Raw genomic sequence first — 18456 nt, 5'->3', positions numbered from 1 at the left:
TAGCGGATCCCCCTAATCAAACCCTAAACCCTTTCCCTTGCTTCTCATTCGAAGGCGGAAAGACAAAAAGGCACCCTAGGGGGGCCGAGTGAACCCTTTTTGGGGGGGCCGGGTATCCTAAAACGGGACGGGAAAGGGTTTAGGGTTTGATTAGGCGGACCGCTACCGCGGATCCCCCTAATTAAACCCTAATCTCTTCCCCGTGCTTCTTATTCGAAGGCGGCAAGAGAAAAAGACACCCTAAAAGGGCCGAGTGAACCCTTTTTGGGGGGACCGGGTATCCTAAAACGGGAGGGGAAAGGGTTTAGGGTTTGATTAGGATCCCTCTAATCAAACTCTAAACCCTTTCCCATGCTTCTCATTCGAAGGCAGCAAGACAAAAAGACACCCTAGAGAGGCCGAGTGAACTCTTTTGGGGGGACCGGGTATCCTAAAACGGGACGGGAAAGGGTTTTTGGTTTGATTAGGCGGACCGCTACCGCAGATCCCCCTAATCAAACCCTATACCCTTCCCCTTGCTTCTCATTCGAAGGCGGCAAGACAAAAAGACACCCTAGAGGGGCCGAGTGAACCCTTTTTTGGGGGGCCGGGTATCCTAAAACGGGACGGGAAAGGGTTTAGGGTTTGATTAGGCGGGCCGCTGCCACGGATCCCCCTAATCAAACCCTAAACCCTTTCCCTTTCTTCTCATTCGAAGGCGGCAAGACAAAAAGACACCCTAGAGGGGCCGAGTGAACCCTTTTTGGGGGGCCGGGTATCCTAAAACGGAACGGGAAAGGGTTTATGGTTTAATTAGGCGAACCGCTACAGCGGATCCCCCTAATCAAACCCTAAACCCTTTCCTCTGCTTCTCATTCGAAGGCGGCAAGACAAAAAGACACCCTAGAGGGGCCGAGTGAACCCTTTTTTGGGGGACCGGGTATCCTAAAATGGGACGGGAAAGGGTTTAGGGTTTGATTAGGCGGACCGCTACCGCGGATCCCCCTAATCAAACCCTAAACCCTTTCCCTTACTTCTCATTTGAAGGCGGCAAGACAAAAAGACACCCTAGAGGGGAGGAGTGAACCCTTTTTTGGGGGGCCAGGTATCCTAAAACTGTCAGTAAAGGGTTTAGGGTTTGATTAGGATCCCCCTAATCAAACCTTAAACCCTTTCCCTTGCTTCTCATTTGAAGGCGGCAAGACAAAAAGACATCCTAGAGGGGCCGAGTGAACCCTTTTTTGGGGGGCCGGGTATCCTAAAACGGGACGGGAAAGGGTTTAGGGTTTGATTAGGATCTCCCTAAACAAACCCTGAACCCTTTCCCTTGCTTCTCATTTGAAGGCGGCAAGACAAAAAGACACCCTAGAGGGGCCGAGTGAACCCTTTTTGGGGGGACCGGGTATCCTAAAACGGGACGGGAAAGGGTTTAGGGTTTGATTAGGCGGACCGCTACCGTGGATCCCCTTAATAAAACCCTAAACCCTTTCCCTTGCTTCTCATTCCAAGGCGGCAAGACAAAAAGACACCCTAGAGGGGTCGAGTGAACCCTTTTTAGGGGGCCGGGTATCCTAAAATGGGACGGGAAAGGGTGTATGGTTTAATTAGGTGAACCGCTATAGCGGATCCCCCTAATCAAACCCTAAACCCTTTCCCTTGCTTCTCATTCGTAGGCGGAAAGACAAAAAGACACCCTAGGGGGGCCGAGTGAACCCTTTTTGGGGGGACCGGGTATCCTAAAACGGGATGGGAAAGGGTTTAGGGTTTGATTAGGCGGACCGCTACTGTGGATCCCCTTAATCAAACCCTAAACCCTTTCCCTTGCTTCTCATTCCAAGGCGGCAAAACAAAAAGACACCCTAGAGGGGTCGAGTGAACCCTTTGGGCCGGGTATCCTAAAATGGGACGGGAACGGGTTTATGGTTTAATTAGGTGAACCGCTATAGCGGATCCCCCTAATCAAACCCTAAACCCTTTCCCTTGCTTCTCATTCGAAGGCGGAAAGACAAAAAGACACCCTAGGGGGGCCGAGTGAACCCTTTTTGGGGGGGCCGGGTATCCTAAAACGGGACGGGAAAGGGTTTAGGGTTTGATTAGGCGGACCGCTACCGCGGATCCCCCTAATTAAACCCTAATCTCTTCCCCGTGCTTCTTATTCGAAGGCGGCAAGAGAAAAAGACACCCTAAAAGGGCCGAGTGAACCCTTTTTGGGGGGACCGGGTATCCTAAAACGGGAGGGGAAAGGGTTTAGGGTTTGATTAGGATCCCTCTAATCAAACTCTAAAGCCTTTCCCATGCTTCTCATTCGAAGGCAGCAAGACAAAAAGACACCCTAGAGAGGCCGAGTGAACTCTTTTGGGGGGACCGGGTATCCTAAAACGGGACGGGAAAGGGTTTATGGTTTGATTAGGCGGACCGCTACCGCAGATCCCCCTAATCAAACCCTATACCCTTCCCCTTGCTTCTCATTCGAAGGCGGCAAGACAAAAAGACACCCTAGAGGGGCCGAGTGAACCCTTTTTTGGGGGGCCGGGTATCCTAAAACGGGACGGGAAAGGGTTTAGGGTTTGATTAGGCGGGCCGCTACCACGGATCCCCCTAATCAAACCCTAAACCCTTTCCCTTTCTTCTCATTCGAAGGCGGCAAGACAAAAAGACACCCTAGAGGGGCCGAGTGAACCCTTTTTGGGGGGCCGGTATCCTAAAACGGAACGGGAAAGGGTTTATGGTTTAATTAGGCGAACCGCTACAGCGGATCCCCCTAATCAAACCCTAAACCCTTTCCCTTGCTTCTCATTCGAAGCCGGCAAGACAAAAAGACACCCTAGAGGGGCCGAGTGAACCATTTTTTGGGGGGCCGGGTATCCTAAAATGTGACGGGAAAGGGTTTAGGGTTTGACTAGGCGGACCGCTACCGCGGATCCCCCTAATCAAACCCTAAACCCTTTCCCTTACTTCTCATTTGAAGGCGGCAAGACAAAAAGACACCCTAGAGGGGAGGAGTGAACCCTTTTTTGGGGGGCCAGGTATCCTAAAATCGATAAAGGGTTTAGGGTTTGATTAGGATCCCCCTAATCAAACCTTAAACCCTTTCCCTTGCTTCTCATTTGAAGGCGGCAAGACAAAAAGACATCCTAGAGGGGCCGAGTGAACCCTTTTTTGGGGGGCCGGGTATCCTAAAACGGGACGGGAAAGGGTTTAGGGTTTGATTAGGATCTCCCTAAACAAACCCTAAACCCTTTCCCTTGCTTCTCATTTGAAGGCGGCAAGACAAAAAGACACCCTAGAGGGGCCGAGTGAACCTTTTTGGGGGAGCCGGGTATCCTAAAACGGGACGGGAAAGGGTTTAGGGTTTGATTAGGCGGACCGCTACCGTGGATCCCCTTAATAAAACCCTAAACCCTTTCCCTTGCTTCTCATTCCAAGGCGGCAAGACAAAAAGACACCCTAGAGGGGTCGAGTGAACCCTTTTTAGGGGGCCGGGTATCCTAAAATGGGACGGGAAAGGGTGTATGGTTTAATTAGGTGAACCGCTATAGCGGATCCCCCTAATCAAACCCTAAACCCTTTCCCTTGCTTCTCATTCGTAGGCGGAAAGACAAAAAGACACCCTAGGGGGGCCGAGTGAACCCTTTTTGGGGGGGCCGGGTATCCTAAAGCGGGACGGGAAAGGGTTTAGGGTTTGATTAGGCGGACCGCTACCGCGGATCCCCCTAATTAAACCCTAATCTCTTCTCCGTGCTTCTTATTCGAAGGCGGCAAGAGAAAAAGACACCCTAAAAGGGCCGATTGAACCCTTTTTGAGGGGACCGGGTATCCTAAAACGGGAGGGGAAAGGGTTTAGGGTTTGATTAAGATCCCTCTAATCAAACTCTAAACCCTTTCCCTTGCTTCTCATTCGAAGGCAGCAAGACAAAAAGACACCCTAGAGAGGCCGAGTGAACCCTTTTGGGGGGACCGGGTATCCTAAAACGGGACGGGAAAGGGTTTAAGGTTTGATTAGGCAGACCGCTACCGCAGATCCCCCTAATCAAACCCTATACCCTTCCCCTTGCTTCTCATTCGAAGGCGGCAAGACAAAAAGACACCCTAGAGGGGCCGAGTGAACCCTTTTTTGGGGGGCCGGGTATCCTAAAACGGGACGGGAAAGAGATTAGGGTTTGATTAGGCGGACCGCTACCGCGGATCTCCCTAATCAAACCCTAAACCCTTTCCCTTGCTTCTCATTCGAAGGCGGCAAGACAAAAAGACCCCCTTGAGGGGCCGAGTTAACCCTTTTTGGGGGGAACGGGTATCCTAAAACGGGACGGGAAAGGGTTTAGGGATTGATTAGGCGGACCGCTACCGTGGATCCCCTTAATCAAACCCTAAACCCTTTCCCTTGCTTCTCATTCCAAGGCGACAAGACAAAAAGACACCCTAGAGGGGTCGAGTGAACCCTTTTTAGGGGGTCGGGTATCCTAAAACGGGACGGGAAAGGGTTTTTGGTTTAATTAGGCAAACCGCTATAGCGGATCCCCCTAATCAAACCCTAAACCCTTTCCCTTGCTTCTCATTCGAAGGCGGCAAGACAAAAAGACCCCCTTGAGGGGCCGAGTTAACCCTTTTTGGGGGGAACGGGTATCCTAAAACGGGACGGGAAAGGGTTTAGGGATTGATTAGGCGGACCGCTACCATGGATCCCCTTAATAAAACCCTAAACCCTTTCCCTTGCCTCTCATTCCAAGGCGACAAGACAAAAAGACACCCTAGAGGGTCGAGTGAACCCTTTTTAGGGGGTCGGGTATCCTAAAACGGGACGGGAAAGGGTTTTTGGTTTAATTAGGCAAACCGCTATAGCGGATCCCCCTAATCAAACCCTAAACCCTTTCCCTTACTTCTCATTTGAAGGCGGCAAGACAAAAAGACACCCTAGAGGGGAGGAGTGAACCCTTTTTTGGGGGGCCAGGTATCCTAAAACGGTCAGTAAAGGGTTTAGGGTTTGATTAGGATCCCCCGAATCAAACCCTAAACCCTTTCCCTTGCTTCTCATTTGAAGGCGGCAAGACAAAAAGACATCCTAGAGGGGCCGAGTGAACCCTTTTTTGGGGGGCCGGGTATCCTAAAACGGGACGGGAAAGGGTTTAGGGTTTGATTAGGATCTCCCTAAACAAACCCTAAACCCTTTCCCTTGCTTCTCATTTGAAGGCGGCAAGACAAAAAGACACCCTAGAGGGGCCGAGTGAACCCTTTTTGGGGGGACCGGGTATCCTAAAACGGGACGGGAAAGGGTTTAGTGTTTGATTAGGCGGACCGCTACCGTGGATCCCCTTAATCAAACCCTAATCCCTTTCCCTTGCTTCTCATTCCAAGGCGGCAAGACAAAAAGACACCCTAGAGGGGTCGAGTGAACCCTTTTTAGGGGGCCGGGTATCCTAAAATGGTACGGGAAAGGGTTTATGGTTTAATTAGGTGAACCGCTATAGCGGATCCCCCTAATCAAACCCTAAACCCTTTCCCTTGCTTCTCATTCGAAGGCGGAAAGACAAAAAGACACCCTAGAGGGGCCGAGTGAACCCTTTTTGGGGGGGTCGGGTATCCTAAAACGGGACGGGAAAGGGTTTAGGGTTTGATTAGGCGGATCGCTACCGCGGATCCCCCTAATTAAACCCTAATCTCTTCCCCGTGCTTCTTATTCGAAGGCGGCAAGAGAAAAAGACACCCTTGAAGGGCCGAGTGAACCCTTTTTGGGGGGACCGGGTATCCTAAAACGGGAGGGGAAAGGGTTTAGGGTTTGATTAGGATCCCTCTAATCAAACTCTAAACCCTTTCCCTTGCTTCTCATTCGAAGGCAGCAAGACAAAAAGACACCCTAGAGAGGCCGAGTGAACCCTTTTGGGGGTACCGGGTATCCTAAAACGGGACGGGAAAGGGTTTATGGTTTGATTAGGCGGACCGCTACCGCAGATCCCCCTAATCAAACCCTAAACCCTTTCCCTTACTTCTCATTTGAAGGCGGCAAGACAAAAAGACACCCTAGAGGGGAGGAGTGAACCCTTTTTTGGGGGGCCAGGTATCCTAAAACGGTCAGTAAAGGGTTTAGGGTTTGATTAGGATCCCCCGAATCAAACCCTAAACCCTTTCCCTTGCTTCTCATTTGAAGGCGGCAAGACAAAAAGACATCCTAGAGGGGCCGAGTGAACCCTTTTTTGGGGGGCCGGGTATCCTAAAACGGGACGGGAAAGGGTTTAGGGTTTGATTAGGATCTCCCTAAACAAACCCTAACCCTTTCCCTTGCTTCTCATTTGAAGGCGGCAAGACAAAAAGACACCCTAGAGGGGCCGTGTGAACCCTTTTTGGGGGGACCGGGTATCCTAAAACGGGACGGGAAAGGGTTTAGGGTTTGATTAGGCGGACCGCTACCGTGGATCCCCTTAATCAAACCCTAATCCCTTTCCCTTGCTTCTCATTCCAAGGCGGCAAGACAAAAAGACGCCCTAGAGGGGTAGAGTGAACCCTTTTTAGGGGGCCGGGTATCCTAAAATGTTACGGGAAAGGGTTTATGGTTTAATTAGGTGAACCGCTATAGCGGATCCCCCTAATCAAACCCTAAACCCTTTCCCTTGCTTCTCATTCGAAGGCGGAAAGACAAAAAGACACCCTAGAGGGGCCGAGTGAACCCTTTTTTGGGGGGCCGGGTATCCTAAAACGGGACGGGAAAAGGTTTAGGGTTTGATTAGGCGGATCGCTACCGCGGATCCCCCTAATTAAACCCTAATCTCTTCGCCGTGCTTCTTATTCGAAGGCGGCAAGAGAAAAAGACACCCTTGAAGGGCCGAGTGAACCCTTTTTGGGGGGACCGGGTATCCTAAAACGGGAGGGGAAAGGGTTTAGGGTTTGATTAGGATCCCTCTAATCAAACTCTAAACCCTTTCCCTTGCTTCTCATTCGAAGGCAGCAAGACAAAAAGACACCCTAGAGAGGCCGAGTGAACCCTTTTGGGGGTACCGGGTATCCTAAAACGGGACGGGAAAGGGTTTATGGTTTGATTAGGCGGACCGCTACCGCAGATCCCCCTAATCAAACCCTATACCCTTTCCCTTGCTTCTCTTTCGAAGGCGGCAAGACAAACAGACACCCTAGAGGGGCCGAGTGAACCCTTTTTGGGGGGACCGGGTATCCTAAAACGGGACGAGAAAGGGTTTAGGGTTTGATTAGGCGGACCTCTACCGCGAATCCCCCTAATTAAACCCTAATCTCTTCCCCTTGCTTCTTATTCGAAGGCAGCAAGAGAAAAAGACACCCTAGAAGGGCTGAGTGAACCCTTTTTGGGGGGACCGGGTATCCTAAAACGGGAGGGGAAAGGGTTTAGGGTTTGATTAGGATCCCTCTAATCAAACTCTAAACCCTTTCCCTTGCTTCTCATTCGAAGGCAGCAAGACAAAAAGACACCCTAGAGAGGCCGAGTGAACCCTTTTGGGGGTACCGGGTATCCAAAAACGGGACGGGAAAGGGTTTATGGTTTGATTAGGCAGACCGCTACCGCAGATCCCCCTAATCAAACCCTATACCCTTCCCCTTGCTTCTCATTCGAAGGCGGCAAGACAAAAAGACACCCTAGAGGGGCCGAGTGAACCCTTTTTTGGGGGGCCGGGTATCCTAAAACGGGACGGGAAAGGGATTAGGGTTTGATTAGGCGGACCGCTACCGCGGATCCCCCAAATCAAACCCTAAACCCTTTCCCTTGCTTCTCATTCGAAGGCGGCAAGACAAAAAGACACACTAGAGGGGCGGAGTGAACCCTTTTTTGGGGGCCTGGGTATCCTAAAATGGTCGGGAAAGGGTTTAGGGTTTGATTAGGATCCCCAAAATCAAACCCTAAACCCTTTCCCTTGCTTCTCATTTGAAGGCGGTAAGACAAAGAGACAAGCTAGAGGGGCCGAGTGAACCCTTTTTTGGGAGGCCGGGTATCCTAAAACGGGACGGGAAAGGGTTTAGGGTTTGATTAGGATCCCCCTAATCAAACACTAAGCCCTTTCCTTTGCTTCTCATTTGAAGGCGACAAGACAAAAAGACACCCTAGAGGGGCCGAGTGAACCCTTTTTTGGGGGGCCGGGTATCCTAAAATGGGACGGGAAACGGTTTAGGGTTTGAAGGCGGATCGCTATTGCGGATCCCTCTACTCAAACCCTAAACGCTTTCCCTTGCTTCTCATTCGAAGGCGACATGACAAAAAGACACACTAGAGGGGCCGAGTGAACCCTTTTTGGGGGTACCGGGTATCCTAAAACGGGATTGGAAAGGGTTTAGGGTTTGATTAGGCTGACCGCTACCACGGATCCCCCTAATTAAACCCTAATCCCTTCCCCTTGCTTCTTATTCGAAGGCGGCAAGAGAAAAAGACACCCTAGAAGGGCCGAGTGAACCCTTTTTGGGGGGACCGGGTATCCTAAAACGGGAGGGGAAAGGGTTTAGGGTTTGATTAGGCGGACCGCTACCGCGGATCCCCCTAATCAAACCCTAAACTCTTTCCCTTGCTTCTCATTATAGGCGGCAAGACAAAAAGACACCCTAGAGGGGCCGAGTGAACCCTTTTTTGGGGGGCGGGGTATCCTAAAATGGGACGGGAAAGGGTTTAGGGTTTGAAGGTAGACCGCTACTGTGGATCCCCCTAGTCAAACCCTAAACCCTTTCCCTTGCTTCTCATTTGAAGGCGGCAAGACAAAAAGACACCCTAGAGGGGCCGAGTGAACCCTTTTTTGGGGGGCCGGGTATCCTAAAATGGGACGGGAAAGGGTTTAGGGTTTGAAGGCGGATCGCTACTGCGGATCCCCCTAGTCAAACCCTAAACGCTTTCCCTTGCTTCTCATTCGAAGGCGACATGACAAAAAGACACACAAGAGGGGCCGAGTGAACCCTTTTTGGGGGGACCGGGTATCCTAAAACGGGATTGGAAAGGGTTTAGCGTTTGATTAGGCTGACCGCTACCACGGATCCCCCTAATTAAACCCTAATCCCTTCCCCTTGCTTCTTATTCGAAGGCGGCAAGAGAAAAAGACACCCTAGAAGGGCCGAGTGAACCCTTTTTGGGGGGACCGGGTATCCTAAAACGGGACGGGAAAGGGTTTAGGGTTTGATTAGGTGGACCGCTACCGTGGATCCCCCTAATCAAACCCTATACCCTTTCCCTTGCTTCTCATTCGAAGGCGGCAAGACAAAAAGACACCCTAGAGGGGCCGAGTGAACCCTTTTTTGGGGGGACGAGTATCCTAAAACGGGACGAGAAAGGGTTTAGGGTTTGATTAGGCGGACCGCTACCGCGGATCCCCCTAATCAAACCCTAAACCCTTTCCCTTGCTTCTCATTTGAAGGCGGCAAGATAAAAAGACACCCTAGAGGGGCCAAGTGAAACCTTTTTCAGGGGGCCGGGTATCCTAAAACGGGACGGGAAAGGGTTTAGGGTTTGATTAGGCGGACCGCTACCGCAGATCCCCCTAATCAAACCCTAAACTCTTTCCCTTGCTTCTCATTATAGGCGGCAAGACAAAAAGACACCCTAGAGGGGCCGAGTGAACCCTTTTTTGGGGGGCGGGGTATCCTAAAATGGGACGGGAAAGGGTTTAAGGTTTGAAGGCGTACCGCTACAGTGGATCCCCCTAGTCAAACCCTAAACCCTTTCCCTTGCTTCTCATTCGAAGGCAGCAAGACAAAAAGACACCCTAGAGAGGCCGAGTGAACCCTTTTGGGGGGACCGGGTATCCTAAAACGGGACGGGAAAGGGTTTAGGGTTTGATTAGGCGGACCGCTACCGCGGATCCCCCTAATCAAACCCTAAACCCTTTCCCTTGCTTCTCATTTGAAGGCGGCAAGACAAAAAGACACCCTAGAGGGGCCAAGTGAAACCTTTTTCAGGGGGCCGGGTATCCTAAAACGGGACGGGAAAGGGTTTAGCTTTTGATTAGGCGGACCGCTACCGCGGATCCCCCTAATCAAACCCTAAACTCTTTCCCTTGCTTCTCATTATAGGCGGCAAGACAAAAAGACACCCTAGAGGGGCCGAGTGAACCCTTTTTTGGGGGGCGGGGTATCCTAAAATGGGACGGGAAAGGGTTTAGGGTTTGAAGGCAGACCGCTACTGTGGATCCCCCAAGTCAAACCCTAAACTCTTTCCCTTGCTTCTCATTCGAAGGCAGCAAGACAGAGAGACACCCTAGAGAGGCCGAGTGAACCCTTTTGGGGGGACCGGGTATCCTAAAACGGGATGGGAAAGGGTTTAGGGTTTGATTAGGCGGACCGCTACCGCGGATCCCCCTAATCAAACCCAAAACCCTTTTCCTTGCTTCTCATTTGAAGGCGGCAAGACAAAAAGACACTCTAGAGGAGCGGAGTGAACCCTTTTTTGGGGGGCTGGGTATCCTAAAATGGTCGGGAAAGGGTTTAGTGTTTGATTAGGATCCCCCAAATCAAACCCTAAACCCTTTCTCTTGCTTCTCATTTGAAGGCGGTAAGAAAAAGAGACAACCTAGAGGGGCCGAGTGAACCCTTTTTTGGGAGGCCGGGTATTCTAAAACGGGACGGTAATGGGTTTAGGGTTTGATTAGGATCCCGCTAATCAAACCCTAAGCCCTTTCCCTTGCTTCTCATTTGAAGGCGGCAAGACAAAAAGACACCCTAGAGGGGCCGAGTGAACCCTTTTTTAGGGGGCCGGGTATCCTAAAATGGGACGGGAAAGGGTTTAGGGTTTAAAGGCGGACCGCTACTGCGGATCCCCCTAGTCAAACCCTAAACGCTTTCCCTTGCTTCTCATTCGAAGGCGACATGACAAAAAGACACACTAGAGGGGCCGAGTGAACCCTTTTTGGGGGGACCGGGTATCCTAAAACGGGATTGGAAAGGGTTTAGGGTTTGATTAGGCAGACCGCTACCACGGATCCCCCTAATTAAACCCTAATCCCTTCCCCTTGCTTCTTATTCGAAGGCGGCAAGAGAAAAAGACACCCTAGAAGGGCCGAGTGAACCCTTTTTGGGGGGACCGGGTATCCTAAAACGGGACGGGAAAGGGTTTAGGGTTTGATTAGGCGGACCGCTACCGCGGATCCCCCTAATCAAACCCTATACCCTTTCCCTTGCTTCTCATTCGAAGGCGGCAAGGAAAAAAAACACCCTAGAGGGGCCGAGTGAACCCTTTTTTGGGGGGGCGGGTATCCTAAAACGGGACGGGAAAGGGTTTAGGGTTTGATTAGGCGGACCGCTACCGCAGATCCCCCTAATCAAACCCTAAACTCTTTCCCTTGCTTCTCATTATAGGCGGCAAGACAAAAAGACACCCTAGAGGGGCCGAGTGAACCCTTTTTTGGGGGGCGGGGTATCCTAAAATGGGACGGGAAAGGGTTTAAGGTTTGAAGGCGGACCGCTACAGTGGATCCCCCTAGTCAAACCCTAAACCCTTTCCCTTGCTTCTCATTCGAAGGCAGCAAGACAAAAAGACACCCTAGAGAGGCCGAGTGAACCCTTTTGGGGGGACCGGGTATCCTAAAACGGGACGGGAAAGGGTTTAGGTTTTGATTAGGCGGACCGCTACCGCGGATCCCCCTAATCAAACCCTAAACCCTTTCCCTTGCTTCTCATTTGAAGGCGGCAAGACAAAAAGACACTCTAGAGGGGCCAAGTGAAACCTTTTTCAGGGGGCCGGGTATCCTAAAACGGGACGGGAAAGGGTTTAGGTTTTGATTAGGCGGACCGCTACCGCGGATCCCCCTAATCAAACCCTAAACTCTTTCCCTTGCTTCTCATTATAGGCGGCAAGACAAAAAGACACCCTAGAGAGGCCGAGTGAACCCTTTTTTGGGGGGCGGGGTATCGTAAAATGGGACGGGAAAGGGTTTAGGGTTTGAAGGCAGACCGCTACTGTGGATCCCCCTAGTCAAACCCTAAACCCTTTCCCTTGCTTCTCATTCGAAGGCAGCAAGACAGAAAGACACCCTAGAGAGGCCGAGTGAACCCTTTTGGGGGGACCGGGTATCCTAAAACGGGATGGGAAAGGGTTTAGGGTTTGATTAGGCGGACCGCTACCGCGGATCCCCCTAATCAAACCCAAAACCCTTTTCCTTGCTTCTCATTTGAAGGCGGCAAGACAAAAAGACACTCTAGAGGAGCGGAGTGAACCCTTTTTTGGGGGGCTGGGTATCCTAAAATGGTCGGGAAAGGGTTTAGTGTTTGATTAGGATCCCCCAAATCAAACCCTAAACCCTTTCTCTTGCTTCTCATTTGAAGGCGGTAAGAAAAAGAGACAACCTAGAGGGGCCGAGTGAACCCTTTTTTGGGAGGCCGGGTATCCTAAAACGGGACGGTAATGGGTTTAGGGTTTGATTAGGATCCCCCTAATCAAACTCTAAGCCCTTTCCCTTGCTTCTCATTTGAAGGCGGCAAGACAAAAAGACACCCTAGAGGGGCCGAGTGAACCCTTTTTTAGGGGGCCGGGTATCCTATAATGGGACGGGAAAGGGTTTAGGGTTTGAAGGCGGACCGCTACTGCGGATCCCCCTAGTCAAACCCAAAACGCTTTCCCTTGCTTCTCATTCGAAGGCGACATGACAAAAAGACACACTAGAGGGGCCGAGTGAACCCTTTTTGGGGGGACCGGGTATCCTAAAACGGGATTGGAAAGGGTTTAGGGTTTGATTAGGCAGACCGCTACCACGGATCCCCCTAATTAAACCCTAATCCCTTCCCCTTGCTTCTTATTCGACGGCGGCAAGAGAAAAAGACACCCTAGAAGGGCCGAGTGAACCCTTTTTGGGGGGACCGGGTATCCTAAAACGGGACGGGAAAGGGTTTAGGGTTTGATTAGGCGGACCGCTACCGCGGATCCCCCTAATCAAACCCTATACCCTTTCCCTTGCTTCTCATTCGAAGGCGGCAAGAAAAAAAGACACCCTAGAGGGGCCGAGTGAACCCTTTTTCGGGGGGCCGGGTATCCTAAAACGGGACGGGAAAGGGTTTAGGGTTTGATTAGGCGGACCGCTACCGTGGATCCCCTTAATCAAACCCTAAACTCTTTCCCTTGCTTCTCATTCGAAGGCGGCAAGACAAAAAGACAACCTAGAGGGGTCGAGCGAACCCTTTTTTGGGGGGCCGGGTATCCTAAAACGGGACGGTAAGGGTTTAGAGTTTAATTAGGCGAATAGCTACGGTGGATCCCCCTAATCAAACACTTAACCATTTCCCTTGCTTCTCATTCGAAGGCGGCAAGACAAAAAGACACCCTAGAGGGGCCGAGTGAACCCTTTTTTGGGGGGACGAGTATCCTAAAACGGGACGAGAAAGGGTTTAGGGTTTGATTAGGCGGACCGCTACCGCGGATCGCCCTAATTAAAACCCTAAACCCTTTTGCTTGCTTCTCATTTGAAGGCGGCAAGACAAAAAGACACCCTAGAGGGGCCGAGTGAACCCTTTTTTGGGGGGCGGGGTATCCTAGAATGGGACGGGAAAGGGTTTAGGGTTTGAAGGCGGACCGCTACGGTGGATCCCCCTAGTCAAACCCTAAACCCTTTCCCTTGCTTCTCATTCGAAGGCAGCAAGACAAAAAGACACCCTAGAGAGGCCGAGTGAACCCTTTTGGGGGGACCGGGTATCCTAAAACGGGACGGGAAAGGGTTTAAGGTTTGATTAGGCGGACCGCTACCGTGGATCCCCCTAATCAAACCCTAAACCCTTTCCCTTGCTTCTCATTTGAAGGCGGCAAGACAAAAAGACACCCTAGAGGGGCCAAGTGAAACCTTTTCGGGGGCGGGTATCCTAAAACGGGACGGGAAAGGGTTTAGGGTTTGATTAGGCGGACCGCTACCGCGGATCCCCCTAATCAAACCCTAAACTCTTTCCCTTGCTTCTCATTATAGGCGGCAAGACAAAACGACACCCTAGAGGGGCCGAGTGAACCCTTTTTGGGGGCGTCGGGTATCCTAAAACGGGACGGGAAAGGGTTTAGGGTTTGAAGGCGGACCGCTACTGTGGATCCCCCTAGTCAAACCCTAAACTCTTTCCCTTGCTTCTCATTCGAAGGCAGCAAGACAAAAAGACACCCTAGAGAGGCCGAGTGAACCCTTTTGGGGGTACCGGGTATCCTAAAACGGGACGGGAAAGGGTTTATGGTTTGATTAGGCGGACGCACCGCGGATCCCCTAATCAAACCCTAAACCCTTTCCTGCTTCTCATTTGAAGGCGGCAAGACAAAAAGACACTCTAGAGGAGCGGAGTGAACCCTTTTTGGGGTGTGGGTATCCTAAAATGGTCGGGAAAGGGTTTAGGGTTTGATTAGGATCCCCCAAATCAAACCCTAAACCCTTTCCCTTGCTTCTCATTTGAAGGCGGTAAGACAAAGAGACAACCTAGAGGGGCCAAGTGAACCCTTTTTTGGGAGGCCGGGTATCCTAAAACGGGACGGTAATGGGTTTAGGGTTTGATTAGGATCCCCCTAATCAAACCCTAAGCCCTTTCCCTTGCTTCTCATTTGAAGGCGGCAAGACAAAAAGACACCCTAGAGGGGCCGAGTGAACCCTTTTTTAGGGGGCCGGGTATCCTAAAATGGGACGGGAAAGGGTTTAGGGTTTGAAGGTGGACCGCTACTGCGGATCCCCCTAGTCAAACCCTAAACGCTTTCCCTTGCTTCTCATTCGAAGGTGACATAACAAAAAGACACACTAGAGGGGCCGAGTGAACCCTTTTTGGGGGGACCGGGTATCCTAAAACGGGATTGGAAAGGGTTTAGGGTTTGATTAGGCGGACCGCTACCACGGATCCCCCTAATTAAACCCTAATCCCTTCCCCTTGCTTCTTATTCGAAGGCGGCAAGAGAAAAAGACACCCTAGAAGGGCCGAGTGAACCCTTTTTGGGGGGACCGGGTATCCTAAAACGGGACGGGAAAGGGTTTAGGGTTTGATTAGGCGGACCGCTACCGCGGATCCCCCTAATCAAACCCTATACCCTTTCCCTTGCTTCTCATTCAAAGGCGGCAAGACAAAAAGACACCCTAGAAGGGCCGAGTGAACCCTTTTTTGGGGGGCAGGGTATCCTAAAACGGGACGGGAAAGGGTTTAGGGTTTGATTAGGCGGACCGCTACCGCGGATCCCCCTAATCAAACCCTAAACTCTTTCCCTTGCTTCTCATTATAGGCGGCAAGACAAAAAGACACCCTAGAGGGGCCGAGTGAACCCTTTTTTGGGGGGCGGGGTATCCTAAAATGGGACGGGAAAGGGTTTAGGGTTTGAAGGCGGACCGCTACTGTGGATCCCCCTAGTCAAACCCTAAACTCTTTCCCTTGCTTCTCATTCGAAGGCAGCAAGACAAAAAGACACCCTAGAGAGGCCGAGTGAACCCTTTTGGGGGGACCGGGTATCCTAAAACGGGACGGGAAAGGGTTTAGGGTTTGATTAGGCGGACCGCTACCGCGGATCCCCCTAATCAAACCCTAAACCCTTTCCCTTGCTTCTCATTTGAAGGCGGCAAGACAAAAAGACACTCTAGAGGAGCGGAGTGAACCCTTTTTTGGGGGGCTGGGTATCCTAAAATGGTCGGGAAAGGGTTTAGGGTTTGATTAGGATCCCCCAAATCAAACCCTAAACCCTTTCCCTTGCTTCTCATTTGAAGGCGGTAAGACAAAGAGACAACCTAGAGGGGCCGAGTGAACCCTTTTTTGGGAGGCCGGGTATCCTAAAACGGGACGGTAATGGGTTTAGGGTTTTATTAGGATCCCCCTAATCAAACCCTAAGCCCTTTCCCTTGCTTCTCATTTGAAGGCGGCAAGACAAAAAGACACCTTAGAGGGGCCGAGTGAACCCTTTTTTAGGGGGCCGGGTATCCTAAAATGGGACGGGAAAGGGTTTAGGGTTTGAAGGCGGACCGCTACTGCGGATCCCCCTAGTCAAAACCTAAACGCTTTCCCTTGCTTCTCATTCGAAGGCGACATGACAAAAAGACTCACTAGAGGGGCCGAGTGAACCCTTTTTGGGGGGACCGGGTATCCTAAAACGGGATTGGAAAGGGTTTAGGGTTTGATTAGGCGGACCGCTACCACGGATCCCCCTAATTAAACCCTAATCCCTTCCCATTGCTTCTTATTCGAAGGCGGCAAGAGAAAAAGACACCCTAGAAGGGCCGAGTGAACCCTTTTTGGGGGGACCGGGTATCCTAAAACGGGACGGGAAAGGGTTTAGGGTTTGATTAGGCGGACCGCTACCGCGGATCCCCAGAATCAAACCCTATACCCTTTCCCTTGCTTCTCATTCGAAGGCGGCAAGACAAAAAGACACCCTAGAGGGGCCGAGTGAACCCTTTTTTGGGGGGCCGGGTATCCTAAAACGGGACGGGAAAGGGTTTAGGGTTTGATTAGGCGGACCGCTACCGCGGATCCCCTTAATCAAACCCTAAACTCTTTCCCTTTCTTCTCATTCGAAGGCGGCAAGACAAAAAGACACCCTAGAGGGGCCGAGTGAACCCTTTTTGGGGGGACCGGGTATCCTAAAACGGGACGGGAAAGGGTTTAGGGTTTGATTAGGCGGACCGCTACCGCGGATCCCCCTAATTAAACCCTAATCTCTTCCCCTTGCTTCTTATTCGAAGGCGGCAAGAGAAAAAGACACCCTAGAAGGGCCGAGTGAACCCTTTTTGGGGGGACCGGGTATCCTAAAACGGGAGGGGAAAGGGTTTAGGGTTTGATTAGAATCCCTCTAATCAAACTCTAAACGCTTTCCCTTGCTTCTCATTCGAAGGCAGCAAGACAAAAAGACACCCAAGAGAGGCCGAGTGAACCCTTTTTGGGGGGACCGGGTATCTTAAAACGGGACGGGAAAGGGTTTAGGGTTTGATTAGGCGGACCGCTACCGCGGATCCCCCTAATCAAACCCTAAACCCTTTCCATTGCTTCTCATTTGAAGGCGGCAAGACAAAAAGACACTCTAGAGGAGCGGAGTGAACCCTTTTTTGGGGGGCTGGGTATCCTAAAATGGTCGGGAAAGGGTTTAGGGTTTGATTAGGATCCCCCAAATCAAACCCTAAACCCTTTCCCTTGCTTCTCATTTGAAGGCGGTAAGACAAAGAGACAACCTAGAGGGGCCGAGTGAACCCTTTTTGGGGGGCCGGGTATCCTAAAACGGGACGGGAAAGGGTTTAGGGTTTGATTAGGATCCCCCTAATCAAAGCCTAAGCCCTTTCCCTTGCTTCTCATTTGAAGGCGGCAAGACAAAAAGACACCCTAGAGGGGCCGAGTGAACCCTTTTTTGGGGGGCCGGGTATCCTAAAATGGGACGGGAAAGGGTTTAGGATTTGAAGGCGGACCGAAACTGCGGATCCCCCTAGTCAAACCCTAAACGCTTTCCCTTGCTTCTCATTCGAAGGCGACATGACAAAAAGACACACTAGAGGGGCCGAGTGAACCCTTTTTGGGGGGACCGTGTATCCTAAAACGGGATTGGAAAGGGTTTAGGGTTTGATTAGAATCCCTCTAATCAAACTCTAAACCCTTTCCCTTGCTTCTCATTCGAAGGCAGAAAAACAAAAAGACACCCTAGAGAGGCCGAGTGAACCCTTTTGGGGGGACCGGGTATCTTAAAACGGAACGGGAAAGGGTTTAGGGTTTGATTAGGCGGACCGCTACCACGGATCCCCCTAATTAAACCCTAATCCCTTCCCCTTGCTTCTTATTCGAAGGCGGCAAGAGAAAAAGACACCCTAGAAGGGCCGAGTGAACCCTTTTTGGGGGGACCGGGTATCCTAAAACGGGACGGGAAAGGGTTTAGGGTTTGATTAGGCGGACCGCTACCGCGGATCCCCAGAATCAAACCCTATACCCTTTCCCTTGCTTCTCATTCGAAGGCGTCAAGACAAAAAGACACCCTAGAGGGGCCGAGTGAACCCTTTTTTGGGGGGCCGGGTATCCTAAAACGGGACGGGAAAGGGTTTAGGGTTTGATTAGGCGGACCGCTACCGCGGATCCCCTTAATCAAACCCTAAACTCTTTCCCTTTCTTCTCATTCGAAGGCGGCAAGACAAAAAGACACCCTAGAGGGGCCGAGTGAACCCTTTTTGGGGGGACCGGGTATCCTAAAACGGGACGGGAAAGGGTTTAGGGTTTGATTAGGCGGACCGCTACCGCGGATCCCCCTAATTAAACCCTAATCTCTTCCCCTTGCTTCTTATTCGAAGGCGGCAAGAGAAAAAGACACCCTAGAAGGGCCGAGTGAACCCTTTTTGGGGGGACCGGGTATCCTAAAACGGGAGGGGAAAGGGTTTAGGGTTTGATTAGAATCCCTCTAATCAAACTCTAAACGCTTTCCCTTGCTTCTCATTCGAAGGCAGCAAGACAAAAAGACACCCTAGAGAGGCCGAGTGAACCCTTTTGGGGGGACCGGGTATCCTAAAACGGGACGGGAAAGGGTTTAGGGTTTGATTAGGCGGACCGCTACCGCGGATCCCCCTATCAAACCCTAAACCCTTTCCTCGC

Source organism: Silene latifolia, chromosome Y, assembly GCF_048544455.1.
Source record: "Silene latifolia isolate original U9 population chromosome Y, ASM4854445v1, whole genome shotgun sequence".
Lineage (NCBI taxonomy): Eukaryota > Viridiplantae > Streptophyta > Magnoliopsida > Caryophyllales > Caryophyllaceae > Silene > Silene latifolia.
This window is presented reverse-complemented; position numbering follows the sequence as displayed.